Genomic DNA, 15,665 nt, shown 5'->3' with positions numbered 1-15,665 from the left:
ATTCCCATCAAGAGTCCCTAAGGCTCATTCACAGCAAGACAGTTGAAACCCTAGTGCTTTCCCTTACCTATTTAAAAGATTAACATGATCTACTACCTCACAACCATTATGGATGGTCACTATGAAAAAAAAAAATAAGCATTGGCAAAGATGTGCAGAAATTGGACCCTGTGCCCGATTGGTGTGTGGGCATGTAAAATGGTATTAACTGCTGTGTAAAACATATGACGGTTCCTCAAAAAATTACAAATAAAATTACTGTATGATCCACCAATTCCACTTCTGGGTATATACACAAAAACTGAAAGCAGGGTATTGAAGATTTGTATCTCCATGTTCACAGGAACATTATTCACAATAGCTAAAACATGGAAGCAACCCAAGTGTCCAATGATGGATGAATAAAACAAAATGGTATATACAATGCAATGGATATTTAGCCTTAAAAAGAAAATTCTCAAAAAAAAGAAAATTCTCCAATATGCTACAACATGGGTCAAACTTGAGGATATTATGCTAAGTGAAAGCAGCCAGTCACAACACAAATACTGTGTGATCCCACTTACATGAGGTACCGAGAGTAACAAAATCATAAAAATAGAAAGTGTATCAGCAGTTTGGCCAGAGGCAGTGGGAAGATGAGGCAGTACTGTTTAATGCATAGAGTTTCAGTTTTACAGGATGAAAAGACATGTGGGGATGGATGGCGGTGATGGCTGAAGAAAAATGTGTAGTTCCACTGAACTGTACATTTAAAAATGGTTAAGACCGTAAACTGTGTTAAGTGATTTAAAAATAAAAGAGACCAACTAAGTAGCTCTGCCAAAACTCTGTAGCCTCCTCCTTAATGTAAATTGATTTAGATGACTGATGTGATGACAATAGTGGAATCCTCAAATGGTCTGTTGAAAAGAAACTTCTCCAGAGACCCAACTTGAAAAGAAACTTCAGACAATACTTATTTCTGGCTTGCATGAAAGTAAGTTTCCCAAATGAATATGTCAAAGGGAAAGAATGCAAAGTTATCTTACGGGTAATGCAGAAGCACGGAAAAATGTCAGGGAAAACAGCAAGGTACCTCTGTGAATTGCAAAGCTGCAAAAGTCATCCTGTTGCAATTATAAAAATCACCTCAGTAAAATTCTCTAGACCAATTACTATCAAGTATGGTTGTTTGAAGTTGTTAGTTTGCAATCTGCCAGGATATATTTTATATGCATTCACCTGGACTGACAAGTAAAGAAGTCTTTATACCTGAGATAAATTAACATTTCTATTAAATGAGAACACTTCTTCAAAAAAGAAAGAACTAGTTAAATTAGAAGTGGAGTGTAAAACCTGCACTTTTCCATAAAATGCCATTGTTCCCTCATACCGACATTTCCTTTACTACATGACCATTATTTACCTTATAGAAAATTCACCAAAAGAAACTAAAAACCTTAAAGGAAGTGTTGTTGGGCAGCTGCATCTGGGGAGGTCTCGCCCTGCCCACTAGGAGAAACCTCAACCTGAATGGGAGAGGGTTCTTGACTCTGCATGACCAGCATTCATAAGGAACAATTCATTAGAGCAACAGTAGCAGGCAATGGCAGCAGTCGTGCAGGAAACAGAGAGAAAAGGGAAGGTCACTTAACTCCTTGCTTGGCACAGGGCAGATCCCTTGCCAACTCCTAAAGCCAGAGTCACCTGGAGTCCAGTATCCACTTGAATCTATTAGGCATGGAAACTAAGCCCTCACCACCCCAGGACTTGTGGGGAGCAGCAGAGCACTAGACGGAATGCGATTATGTTCTAAGAACTTCCCAAAGGCAAAGAAAGATTTTCAGGCAAGCTATTAAGGAACATGATGGTACAGCTGCAGTCCTGTCCGGTCACCCAGGAGACAGGAACCTGCAAGCCCAAATCAGAGTTCTCAGTAGACCCTCCCTATTTTTCTGAAGTAGGACAGACATATTGAACTTGTGCTTAAGTCTAGAAAATTGAATGAAATAGCAAAGGAACAAAGATGCTTACCACTGGAAGAGCACGGAGACAAAACGCAGTAACTTGAGCACAGTCTTTAAGGCAAAAAATATACACTCGAAGAAAGGGGAGTGCAGACAACCTCAGAGAGAAGGTGCAGTTAAGGGCTTAGGATTCTTCTAAGGCTTTCAAAAATGGAACAAAGGGTGGACAGGGAGGTTGTTGTTGGGTGTAGACCTGACATGTGGTCCACTGATGTAAGATCATCACAGAAAATGTTAACACTGAGAACAGGGACCTCTGTATGAAGGTGAACCACTTTTACATCCTATGTAGAAAATCTTTGTGTCTTTTGAGCTAAAAGGGACAGAGATAAGCACAGCAGCAAAGGAAAACCTGATGTGTGTATGAGGGAGAGGAGGGAGATAAAAAACAATCTCAGACCTGTGCCAGCAACAGTATTCGAATAGCCCAATTGAGGACCAAAGGAAGAACCAAAAGACCTAAAATAAAAGAGCTCAGACTGGCCATAAAACTTAATGTGATGAATAATGTCTCCCTTAAAATCTCAATAGTTAGTTCTCAAGGCTTAGAAATTAAAGAATGGGAAGAAGGAACTCCACCAGAGAATTAGCACAGGAGAATGAAGTGTAATGCCTTTCTATGAATCATTCATTTCTGAGGCATGCCATGAAAGCTAAATGTCCTTCATATGGAATGCATATATTTCACATACCAGCCCAGAGATGGTATTATTCGTCTTTAGAGAAGCCGGCACATAATTTTGAAACAATCCCCTAAGATTCTAGAAATCAGAGAAGCCTGGATGTAATCTATTAGGCATCTCAAAATTGAAAGTACAAAAGAAACAGTACACGCATACCTCAGCAATATTGGGGATTAGGTTCCAGATCACTGCAATAAAGCAAATACGCAGTAAGTCAAACCCATTTTTTGGTTCCCCAGTGCACTTAAAAATGTTTTACACTATACTACAGAAATGTGCAATAGCATTATGCCTTAAAAAAAAAAGTACATACCTTAAAGTACTTCATAGCTGCAAAATGCTAACCATCACCTGAGCTTTCAGCCAAGTCGTATAGTCTTTCTGCTGCTGGAGGGTCTTTGCCTCCATGTTGATGACGGCTGACTAATCAGGGTGGTGGGTGCTGAAGGCTGAGGTGACTGGCAATTTCTTAAAACAATGAAGTCTGCCACATCGACTGACACTTCCTTTCACGTATGATTTCTCTGTAGCATGTGATGCTTGATAGCATTTTATGCACAAGTAGTAGTAGTAGTAGACAAGAAGTAGACCTTCTTTCAAAATTGGGGTCAAACATCAAGATTGCCGACCAAGCTGCTGGAGGGTGGGCTAGAAGAGCCAGCAGGATTCTGGAATACAGAACATGAGTATCCATACCAAGACCACCAACACTACTCAAGTGGGCTGAACTTGGCCTGAGCTCCTTTCAGTCCTGCCCCTTCAGCTGCACCAGCTCCTCCAAGGCTGTGATTGTGATGTCCTGCAATGGGAAGCTGGTGTCTGAGTCACCTGATGACCTGGCCGAGTCAATGGCCACTGCACTCCCTCCCAGCCTATCCCTTCCTGTGGCTACCAGAGCCTATGGGGGAAGGAGCTGTGCAGGGACCGTCAGGAATAGGAGACCCACCTGAGGATCAGCCCATCCTCAGCCCACACCTGGCGTGGAGTCTACTGCCTGGGATACTCCCTCTTGCCCATGCCTCCAATTAAAGTCAATTCAAGTGTCTTTTCCAAAATTAAGCCTCAGCTGGCTCTGCTAACAAAGAAACAGTCAATTCCCTCAAACCCTGCCACTGCTTTATTACCTAAATTTATGCAATATCTAAATCCTCTGTTGTCATTTCAACAATCTTCACAGCATATTCACCAGGAATACATTCCTTCTCAATAAACCATTCACTTTGTTCATCTGTAAGAAGCAACTCCTAATCTGTTAAAGGTTTATCATAACTGCAACAATCTAGTCAGAACTTCAGGCTCCACTTCTAATCCTAGAGCTCTCTCTTTTGCTAGTTCGACAACATCTGTAGTTGCTTCCTCCACTTAAATCCTAAACCCCTCCAAGTCATCCATGATGATAGGATTTTTCTTCCAAACTTCTGTTAATGCTGATAATTTTGACCTCTTCCTATGTATGAACCATGAATGTTAATCTCATCTAGAATGTTGATTCCTTTCCAGGTTTCCAATTTACTTTGCCCAGACCCATCAAAAGAATCACTATTTGGCAGCTATAGCCTTTATGCAATCTACTTCTTAATTAAGACTGTGAAGTCAAAATGACTCCTTGAACCAGGGACTGCAGAATGGATGTCTGTGTTAGCAAGCATAACAACATATATTTCATTGTACATTGCCATCAGAGCTCTTAGGTGACCAGGTTTATCATCAATGAGCAACAATACTTTGAAAGGAATTTTTTTTCTGAGCAGTCGGTCTTAACAGTGGGCTTAAAATATTCAGTAAATCACATTGTAAACATGTGCTGTCATCCAGATTTTGTTGTTACCTTTACAGAAAGAACACAAGCAGGGTAGATGTAGCATAATTCTTAAGGGCCCTAGGATTTTCAGAATGGTTTATGAGCACTGGCTTCAACTCAGTCATCAGTTGCATTAGCCCCTAACAAAAAACTCACCCTTTCCTCTGAAGCTCTGAAGATAGGCACTGATTTCTCCTCTCTAGCTATCAAGTCTTGTATGTCATCTTCCAATAGAAGGATGTTTTGTCTACACTAAAATCTGTTGTTTAATGTAGCCATCTTCATCAATTATCTTAATCTTCTGATAACCCAGCTGCAGCTTCCAAATCAGCACTTGCTGCTTCACTTCGCACTTTTTTGCTATGGAGAAGGCGTCTTTCCTTAAAAACTCATCTCTGTTAGCTTCAACCTTTTCTTCTGTAGTTTCCTCACCTCTCAGCCTTCATAAAATTGAAAAGAGTTAGAAACTTGGCTCGTTAGAAACTTGCTCTGGATTAGCTTTGGCTTATGGGAATCATGCAGCTGGTTTGATCTATGCAGACTTCTAAAACTTTCTGCTCTTGCTTTCTTATTCTTGTGTTTGCTGGAGCAGCACTTTTAAGAACTTTTCCTTTGCATTCACAACTTGGCTAACTGGCCCGAGAGGCCCAGCTTTCTATCTCAGCTTTCGACATGCCATCTTCATCACTAAGCTTAATCATTTCTAGTTGATTTAAAATGAGAGAAGCACAATCCTTCCTTTCACTTGAACACTTAGAGGCCACTGCAGGGTTACTGATTGGCCTAACTGCAGTACTGTTGTCTTAGGGAACTGGGAGACCTGGAGGGAGGGAGAGAGATGGGGGAATGGCCTGTCACAAAGCAATCAGAACACACATTTTTATAGACTAAGTTCGTTGTTTTATATGGGCATGGTTCTTGTGCCCCACAACTATTACAATAGTAACATCAAAGATCACTGACCTTAACATATATAATATGAAAAAGTTGGAAATATTCAAGTAATTACCAAAATGTGACACACAGCAAATGGAAAAATAGCACCAAAAAACTAGCTTAGGACAGGGTTTCCACAAACCTTTAATTTATAAGTGAATTATCTGCCAAGTTCAATAAAGTAAAAAAGCACAATAAAAGGAGGTAATTCTATAAACGTGTTTTAAACTTTAATCTAAAGAATCGATAGCCCTAAATTATGATTGTTCTGTATTTCCAAGACAGGACAGGTGCACTGGGAAACCAAATTATTCCCCCATCTCAGAGGCTTGACACAACAAAGGTTTCTTCCTCAACTCAAATGCTTTAGTGAGGGTCCACCATCTTGGAGCTGTACCATTTGGTACAGGCTTCCCTGGTCGCAGAAGGGGAGAAACAGACAAATCAAGAAAGGGTATTTTCACCTCCTTTACACAGTTGCACATATAATTCCTGCTCATATGTCACTGGCCAGAACAGTTAACAAGACCCTGCCACCTAAGTATAAGAAGTTGGGAAAAGTGGGGGAGGAGAGGAAAGCACACTACAGTATCTCTTTTTTTAGAACAAGCTAATGAAAACACACTAAAAATTTTTAAAGGCTGTCAAATCAAATCAATGTTTAAAAGAGCAAATATACAATTAAGAATTACAGGCAATGAATTAATGCAGACCACAGACTTTGTCTATGGTTATTAAAGGCAATCAGGCAACAACTTAAAATGTCCTAAATTAAATTGTTTTTATTGTATTTGATTTCTAAATATGCAAGTTTGTTGGGGAAGAAATATCTAAGGTACTGAACTAAGGAATTTACCTTACTGATGTTTACTTAAAAGGAATAATCACAGAAAATGACTAAGTTTACTGGTGGGAAACAGTCTTTGCTGGGATATTTCTTATCTCTGAAAAGGATGATGGTATTTCCATAAAAGTTATACTATGTCAGTTACTTATGTTGATGTCCAGGTTTATGTTGCTTTCAGATGATCTAATGGACTTAAACAACCTCCATGGAATGAGTGAAATTATCAGCTAAACAAAAATTTGAACAATCAGTAAAAATAGTCAATTCATAGACAATTCAATGACAATATTCGAGCTTGAAGATTTCTAAGAGATGTAAACAATTTGGTAGGAAAGACTACTGTTAATATTTAGATATTAAACACAGATGGGGCCAAATTTTTTCTGTATAAAGTATCACTCACTTTCTCTCACATACTGACAAATACTCTATCAGAAGCCATCAATTCTGTACCATAAACCATGGAAAAGAAATTTGATTTGGGCAATCACGGGCAGGTGTTATCAGCAAACCATAAAAGTAATTCAGTATGATCCCTATACTGAAAATGGAGTATGACTGACAGACCTACACTCAGATTAGCCCATCAGATTAAGTTAGTTACAAAACATTCTCAGACTACAGTGACTTACATTGGTTGTTAAATGCTGCCAATCTGAGACAATCTTAGGTCTATCATAAATAATTCAGCTGCTTAAGCCTGCTCAGTCTGTGATGCCATTATCCTAAAAGGCTATTTGAATTTGTGCATGCTTCCAAATCACTTAAGAGCTTTATGGGATGCTAAAACCCAAACTGGGATTTTTACATTACTCAAAATTTAATTCAATCTATCAAAAACTCCTTAGCTACTTTAGTTCCAAAAGAAAATAAATGTGGAAAGAATCTAAGGATGCAATAAAAATTTGAGATTTGCAGCTTTACGAGTCTTGTAACACTTTTAATTACCTAGAGACATAATATATTACAGTAGTAATCACTAGTTATGTTTAATTAAAACCAGCGAAATATTATGACATGTATCTTAAAGAGTGCGAAGAGTAACAAAGTACAGAGTTTGGCAAGATGTGGCAAGTCACTCCTGCAATTTTTCTTTATGCCAAGGTTTAAACGGTTAAAGTGAACAGGATTAATAAATTGACATTTAAGTACACTTTGTACTGGTACTATGAAAGCAGCAAACAAGATGCTAAAACAGAAAACAGGTCAAGAAACCTCTCTAAGGAGGTCCTATTCTAATAACACTATTAGAATATTCTAATATTCACTACTCTTGTCATATCTACATACTAACTGTACTACTAGGTGGATCAAAAGATACACACTTTGGTAAACACAGCATGGAAGGAAAACACCATGTTTACAGCTGGATATTCAGATTAGATTTTCATTCTGGTTTAGGTATTTACATGCTATGAGACCTACGTCACTTAACCTTTTGAGCTTGTTTTCTCACCTACAACTTGGAAAGTATCAACATCTAACTAGGCTACTAAGAGTTAAAATGAGATTGCATAGTAAATGCTCCGGCACATAACTCAACTCAACAACATATTAAAATTCTTTCCTTTGCATGCCTCTTACCAAGATTAAAAAAAGGAATCCAGGAAGATGAGGATGTGAGCACTTAAAGGAGTGTTAACAATGTACTTAATACAGCAATAAGCTAAATAAAAAACAAAACCCAGAATCTAAACCTAATAAATAAAGCCTTGTGTATTATCTGGTTCCATTTCTTCTTTCTAGCTGAGATATCCCATTCTTGGGCTTCATATGCTTAATACTGGATCTGCACCTTTGATGACACATCCAGCAGATCATTCTCCTACCATCCACATCTTGTGCATCCCAATGAATCTCATCTAATACTTCCCTGTCATGTTTTCCCTGACAACTACAGCCGATAATGCCCTCATTCCTTCTTTAAATTCCTGTACCACAGAAGTTGGCAATAATCATTCTTGGTTTTAGCTACTGTTCTCCTTAAACCGAACTGTAAACTCCTTTTATGTTAGATATTACAATAAATTATTTTAACATTCACAAAGGGAAACTCATTCCCAAGACAAGCTAAATACTGACTGACTTTAAGAAGTCAAAGAATGGATTTACAGGATTTACTTTTGAAGGGGGAGAGCAGAATTCCCAATTATATCAGCTGACCAAAATACAGAGGCAAGTACAAGGAAAAGTGACAAACTCAATAAGCTACAGTAAATGAAGGGAAGAACACTACAAAGTTCAGAAAAAGTATGCATGCAGTACAACCCTAAGATAGGAGTTAATAGTATTTTTTAAATCAGGTTAAGTTAATTAGCACTTACAAATTTAGACCTAAAGTGATGTTAAACATTTCATCATATGCAAAGCAGTAGTAACCCTCTAACACTGAACTTGGACAAATATATCCACAAAACCATTAACCACTGTTTTTTTTGGGTTTGTTTGTTTATTTTGGTATCATTAACATACAATTACATGAGCAACATTGTGGTTACTAGATTCCCATTATCAAGTCCCCACTACATACCCCATTACAGTCACTGTCCATCAGCGTAGTAAGATGCTATAGAGTCACTACTTGTCTTCTCTGTGCTATACTGCCTTCCCCATGCCATCCCCTACATTATGTGTGCTAATTGTAATGCCCCTTATTCCCCTCCTTCCTCCCTTCCCACCCCCCACCCCAGTCCCTTTCCCTTTGGCAACTCTTAGTCCATTCTTGGGTTCTGTGTCTGCTGTTGTTTTCTTCCTTCAGTTTTTTCTTTGTTCTTATACTCCAAATATGAGGGACATCATTTGGTATTTGTCTTTCTCTGCCTGACTTATTTCACTGAGCATAATATCCTCCAGCTCCATCCATGTTGTTGCAAATGGTAGAATTTGTTTTCTTCTTATGGCTGAATAATATTCCATTGTGTATATGTACCACATCTTTAACCATTCATCTACTGATGGACACTCAGGCTACTTCCATTTCTTGGCTATTGTAAATAGTACTGCAATAAACATAGGGTGCATATGTCTTTTTCAAACTGGAATCCTGCATTCTTAGGGTAAATTCTTAGTGGAATTCCTAGGTCAATAACCACTGCTTTTAAAAGAGTAATAGACAAAACTACACAGAAATCTATGCAGTAATGCCCAGCTTCCAATATTCTCAAACTCCAGATCGCTGGCAATTATTTAACTGCTAAAAAAATAGCTAAGACAGCCTTTACATGGCCATCTGATCAAACCCAGTTGTATACCCACAGATGTGCATTAAATTTGGAGTACAGATCAAACGCTTACAATTTTAATAAGCACCCTCAGTGACTTTAATTCAGTCAAGCATCTGAGAAATGATCTATTTCGGAGGTTCTCAACCCTGGCTGCACACTAAAATCCCTTGGTAAGTTTTTCTTTTTTAAAGGTACAGTGACCTAGTTGAACAAACAAGACATTCCTTAAGTTTTTATGTTAGTCTGGCTAAAATGGTCAAATTTTTGTTTTTAATTTTCTTTTTATATTCAAAATGTTTTTGTTGTGAGCAAAAGGCATGTTGCTGAATATGTATAAATGTTATTTCTATTAAAGAATATAACAAATGTTTGTGTATTTCAGGAAACATTTTTCACATTAACATCTCTGAAATCCAGACTTCTTAGTCCCTTGTGTGCCACAGTGCAACTAGCAGCATTTTTATTAATGTTATATAAAAGAATGACACTTGTTATATCAATAGCATACTGGAATCAACAAAATGAGGTATGTTTTCGTGTTTATCCATGTAGTAGCACTTGAGCAAATTTCTGAAAGTATATTCACAGTTAATAACAATATAGTTACTCTGGCAGGGTGGAGTACCTTTCAGTATTTACATGTAAGACAGTACTATTTGACTTTTTTACATTTAATTTCAGATTTTGTAATTTTAAAATATTAAAACAACCTGAATCTGTATTTTCACATTTTAACTGAAGCTTAGAAATTTTACATAAATGAGTTTTGTAGTTAGAAAGTTATGCGTTGCACACTGACAAGCTGGTGGTACTATAAACTGAAAGAAAATACTTTCAAGAACAATGGGAGTGCACAAGTCAAAAGCTTTGGGTTCATTTACTTTCACCAATAAACTCTACTCAGAATCTCTCTTAAGCAAATAACCTGAACTACAGAAAATTTTATTTTGGATACAAAAATTTCATTACAGTGCTGCTAGCAATATTCTAGTCAAAAACTTGCAATAGTTTGTTATTGGATATGTTATGTATTACTTACAGTTCACGATATAAGAAAAATGTCTACAAGTAAAATCAGATATACAGAGTAAAACGAAATAAACTGCACAGAAAATACCATAATACAAATTTTCTTCCCACTTTTTATTTTTCAAGTATGCCATGAATAAGTAAATTCATCTTATGTTGAAATAAATATATAGAAAATATAGTGAAGAGTTATTTATTTTTGCTGAAAAATACCAAGTTGCCCAGATCAATTTTTTTGGTAACAATGGTCCTCCTACTAAACCTTCTCTGCTTCCCAAGTTTTAATGTTTTAAAAATCAGTTTCAGATTTTAAAGCTTAAAAACCTAAATGCTGTCAAATAAAAATGAAAGAAAGTACTCACATATTGGTTAGTAAGTGTATATGGTAAGCTATACAGATAACCTGTAAAATAAAGACAAACCATTCTCCTAATTATCTTAAAAGTCATGCAAAGCAAAAACAGACTGCTAAACAGCTTCCAAAATTCTTTTAACTTTTAGAAGTGGAGGAAAAGAAAATTGCCAAACAGTATTAACAGTCTCAAACAAAAGAATAAAAGGTAAAGACAAAGTGACTAAAGAAATACTGGCAATAGCATTTTGAAATGATGAAAGGTAAAAGTCAAGAACGTCATTGGAAAGCTACAGCAGTAAAAGATGAAGGCATAAGGAGCATCGAAAAGACGAAGAACAACAAACGCTGGAGAGGATGCAGAGAAAGGGGAACCCTCCTACACTGCTGGTGGGAATGTAAGCTAGTTCAACCACTGTGGAAAGCAATATAGAGGCTCCTCAAATAACTAAAAATAGAAATACCATTTGACCTGGGAATCCTATTCCTTGGAATTTACCCAAAGAATACAACTTCTCAGATTCAAAAAGATACATGCACCCCTATGTTTATCGCAGCACTTTTACAATAGCCAAGATATGAAAGCAACCTAAGTGTCCATCAGGAGATGAATGGATAAAGATGTGGTACATATACACAATGGAATACTATTCAGCCATAAGAAACAAATCCTAACATTTGCAACAACATGGATGGAGCTGGAGGATATTATGCTCAGCGAAATAAGCCGGGCAGAGAAAAGACAAATGCCAAATGATCTCCCTCATTTATGGAGTAAAACAACGAAGTAAAACTGAAGGAACAAAACAGCAGCAGACTCAGAGACTCCAAGTACCAAAGGGGAGGGGTGGGGGAGGGTGGGCGGGGAAGAAGGGAGAAGGGGATTGAGGGGTATCATGTCCAGTACGCATGATGTGGGGGATCACCGGGACAACAGTGTAGCACAGAGAAGGCACACAGTGGATCTATGGCATTTTGCTGCACTGATGGACAGTGACTGCATTGGGGTATGGGTGGGCACTTGAGAATATGGGTAAATGTAGAAACCACATTGTTTTTTCATGTGAAACCTTCCTAAGAGTGTATATCAATAATACCTTATTAAAAAAAATTTTTTTAAAGGCATAAGGACCATGTTAATGGTATGTATTAATTACGAGCAAGAAGAAAAATTGATTTAATGGTAACTGTAGGAGAAAAAGCCAATGCCCCCCTCTGGCCATTCCCCCAATGCCCTCAATTACATGCCTTAAAAGTCACCTAATGACAAGGTACATAAAGGAAAAGTAGAGGGCCATAATACTGCTGTACCATGAAATTCCTAGAGTTTTTATCTAATTCAGCCCTTTACAAAGATTGAGTCTCATATATCAAGGAGTTAAAAATACATATATCATGTATTTTTCTTATGCTCAGCACTGTTTAACTTCTCTATTTCTTGATTATTTTAAATAGATCATCATCTGATCATATTCAATGATGATGCCAAAACGCTAGTAAACAGAGGAATAAATCAAGGGCTAGTTAGATTTCAAAAGAATAGAAACAAAGAATATCACTCTGGGGAAAGGAGGATAGCAATTCTTTAAAACAGAGAATAGCCACAGAAATTCCACATTAATAAGTAGGATTCTACTGGCTGCAGTTAAGGAGGCAAATTACTACTGCATAATCTAATAGATCCAATCATTTTCTTACAACCGCATTTTACCAACTATGAAGTACTGCACTGAGACCAATTTTTCTTTTGGAAAGAAAACAATGAGGGCAGGAACCTTTTCCAGCCTATTCTGACAACTAGCAAAGAAGAGTAAATTCCATACATTTTGCCTGGGGGTAGAGCAAAGTATTTTATATACCACCTTTTCTCCAAAATGATCAAAGTATCTGGGGTCCTCTATGTTGAACAGTTCCAGGAGACTTTATACTACTAAACAGTAGCCCTGAAAGTATTGCATTAAAAGGATTGCAAATAGAGCAAATCTGAATCCATTATTCTGAGACAAAAGCAGAGAAGAGACCTAGAAAGCGAAAATAGGTAAGTCAATTTAGGTTAAGTACAAAAAGCAAAACCAACCTCAGACACAAAGTATTCATGTACATCCCTCAATAATCCTGATGCTTCCTTAAAAAAGCCTGACGCCTTTTTGGGTATAATGAGGTTTCATCTTCCAAGCCTTCTAACCACCACTTAACATTAGGTTGACCCATATGAAATGATCGTTTTATCAATCAAAAATAACTGAAATTGGCAATTTTATGTATTATATCCTTCTAACTAATCTAACATAAGTAGGAACGCAAATGCAAATTTGGGGAATGGGAATTTTTCTATTAAGTGGTTGAGTTTTGGCTGGGGTAGAACCCAAGTTGTCAATATAATTCCCAGTATTTATTTCATAGCCCTAACATTTTTAAGAGAGTTTCAGCCTGAAAATTCATTGAATAAAACAGCTTTCAGAAAAGAACTCTCTCATACAGATAAGACTAAGGGACAGCAATCAAGAGGCAAAACTTGGACATGACATATGTCCCCTCTATTTAACGACTTCTGGTCTAGTGCCTATTCTACTACCTCTAGTTACGTCTCCAATGGAAAAGATACTCAACTTTTGTATCATTCAGTTTTCTGCATATATAAGTAAGAGAGAAAATAAGCCAAAAGACTGCTCAACACAACTTTCAAGTTATAAATTATCATTTAAGAAACAAAAGTAGAGCTTCAAGCAGTATGGCCTAATGTTTATATTTAAGTATGGAAGTGGACAGAGTATCAATCAGCCTAGGAGAGACATAGCTGACTGAATCCTGGGATGAACCTATTTGTTGTCACCTTTCCTAGAATTTTAATCCTAATCTGTAAAACAGGTAGTAGCTGCTTTGCAGGATCGTTTCTGAGGATTCCAAGAACGTAAGTACCTAGCATAGTTGTCGTTAAATAGACAGTATTATTGTCATAGGGTTTTATTGCCACAGAGTCAACAACAGTATTTTTTTAAAGCAGCTTTTCATTTTGTTAGCACCACTTGACACTACCAATCAATGAAGTAAGACCATGTAGCTTTCTACAGTCTTTAATATGGGAGTAGAACTAACATCAGGTATAGGGCCCCACAGTATAGCAAACACCATTGTTGTTTGGACTAGTTCAAATTACTCTTAAAAAGATTACACATAATTGAGAGACAATGACTGTGAACGGGTATGTGGGGGGGACTTGGTGAAGGGGGGAGCCTAGTAAACATAATGTCCTTCATGTAATTGTAGATTAATGATACCAAAATAAAACTAATAAAAAAAAAGATTACACATACTAACAGAAGAACTCTAAAAGTATTATACAGTCACTACAATATATGCTCCCTGCAGAGGATCTTTTGTCTATTTTACTGAAGAATCCCAAATGTCTGAAACAGTGCCTGGTACACAGTAAGCACTCAATATGTATTTGTCAAATGCCTTTAGAACTTTCAAAATGAATACTAAGGCTTTTCAAAACAATAATCTTAACACTCAACTATGTACAATTTTTCTTCTTCATGTTACCAGCCCAAACAGAGGGGCTCTCTCTTTAAAATTAACTCATACCTTCCCTAGGAAGAGGAAAAAAACAAATTGCTTCACCTTCTAAAGAACTTTAAAACCTTACCAATTAACTTCTGCTAGGTAGAAACACAAGATAACCTTTTATCCAGATTCTACAATTTTGACTGCAAGTGTCTCTCCCATCAGTCTCAAAATTGGAGAGTGGGAGGGAATCCCTTGTACTCCATCAAAATGAGATATCTCCTGTTAGAATTTAAGATACTCCCTTCAAGAAGCCAAACTGTTTAACTGTAGTACTACCAGAAAGATAAGGTGCAGAAGATGACCTAACATACAATGTATGGGAAAAAATAAGGGAAAAAAGCTCATTAAAGACATTGAAACAAACAAAAATCTTAGAATTTTGTTTTGGAATACATCAGGTGAAAAAAATGACCAGAAATAACCCTTGTAATGATACAATTTAGGGTAAGAGTTATTTTATGGTACATTCCAATTGTTGACTTATTTTCCTAAGACTTTAAATCCTTATCAAAATTGCAACACTTTTAATGTATTTTAAAGTTGTGAGGGGAAAAACGTATTCTCCATAGAAAAATATTTCCTAACAAATACCTTTTGAAAAATCTATAAATATAAAAACAAAATCATAACTGTCCTAGGTGATATTGCCTAGGCAAAAAGCACACAATGTTTTGAAATTTCCATGGTAATAATACCATAGAGTTTTGCCACTTAATTTTAATTTAACCTATTATGATCATAAAACCATTTACACAAATTTTTAAGTGGGACACATTTCTACAGCACAAAGGTGTTCACAACTATTCCAACATCCTACAAAGCCGTCAAATGACTGACTAACCAAGGATTAAGTAGTGTTAATTGGTAGCTTTCCTTTTTTTATTAAGGTATCATTGATACACTCTTATCAAGTTTCCCAAGAAAAACAATGTGGTTATTACATTCACCCTTATTATGGAGTCCCCCCATACCCCATTGCAGTCACTGTCCATCAGTGTAGTAAGATGCCAGAGTCCCTACTTGTCTTCTCTGAGCTACACTGTCTTCCCCGTGACCCCACACACACCAGGTGCACCAATCATGATACCTCACAATCCCCCTCCCTCCCCCACCCTTTCCCTTTGGTAACCACTAGTCCTTGGAGTCTCTGCGTCTGCTATTTTGTTCCTTCAGTTTTGCTTCAATGCCACAAATGAGGGAAATCATTTGGTATT

The 15,665-nt window shown here is 37.1% G+C and overlaps 1 protein-coding gene across 4 annotated transcripts in view; it reads right to left on the bottom strand.

Moving 5' to 3' along the window:
• The window catches only part of YWHAE (tyrosine 3-monooxygenase/tryptophan 5-monooxygenase activation protein epsilon), a 40,102-nt gene that overhangs the window by 16,830 nt on the left and 7,607 nt on the right, over nt 1–15,665 (bottom strand). Inside the window, exon 2 of one of the 4 annotated variants that reach the window (XM_017656176.3) lies at nt 3,006–3,360. The exons of 2 other annotated variants lie outside the window; for them this stretch is intronic. The gene's annotated coding sequence lies outside the window, so the exon portion shown is untranslated. Of the gene's footprint in view, nt 1–2,848; nt 2,871–3,005; nt 3,361–15,665 lie in introns of those variants that run through there. One more of the 4 variants, XM_073235056.1, reaches the window with a different exon arrangement.

Source organism: Manis javanica, chromosome 4 (genome assembly GCF_040802235.1).
Source record: "Manis javanica isolate MJ-LG chromosome 4, MJ_LKY, whole genome shotgun sequence".
NCBI lineage: Eukaryota > Metazoa > Chordata > Mammalia > Pholidota > Manidae > Manis > Manis javanica.
Note: the sequence above shows the minus strand (reverse complement) of the source record. Positions and strands in the feature narration are given on the sequence as shown.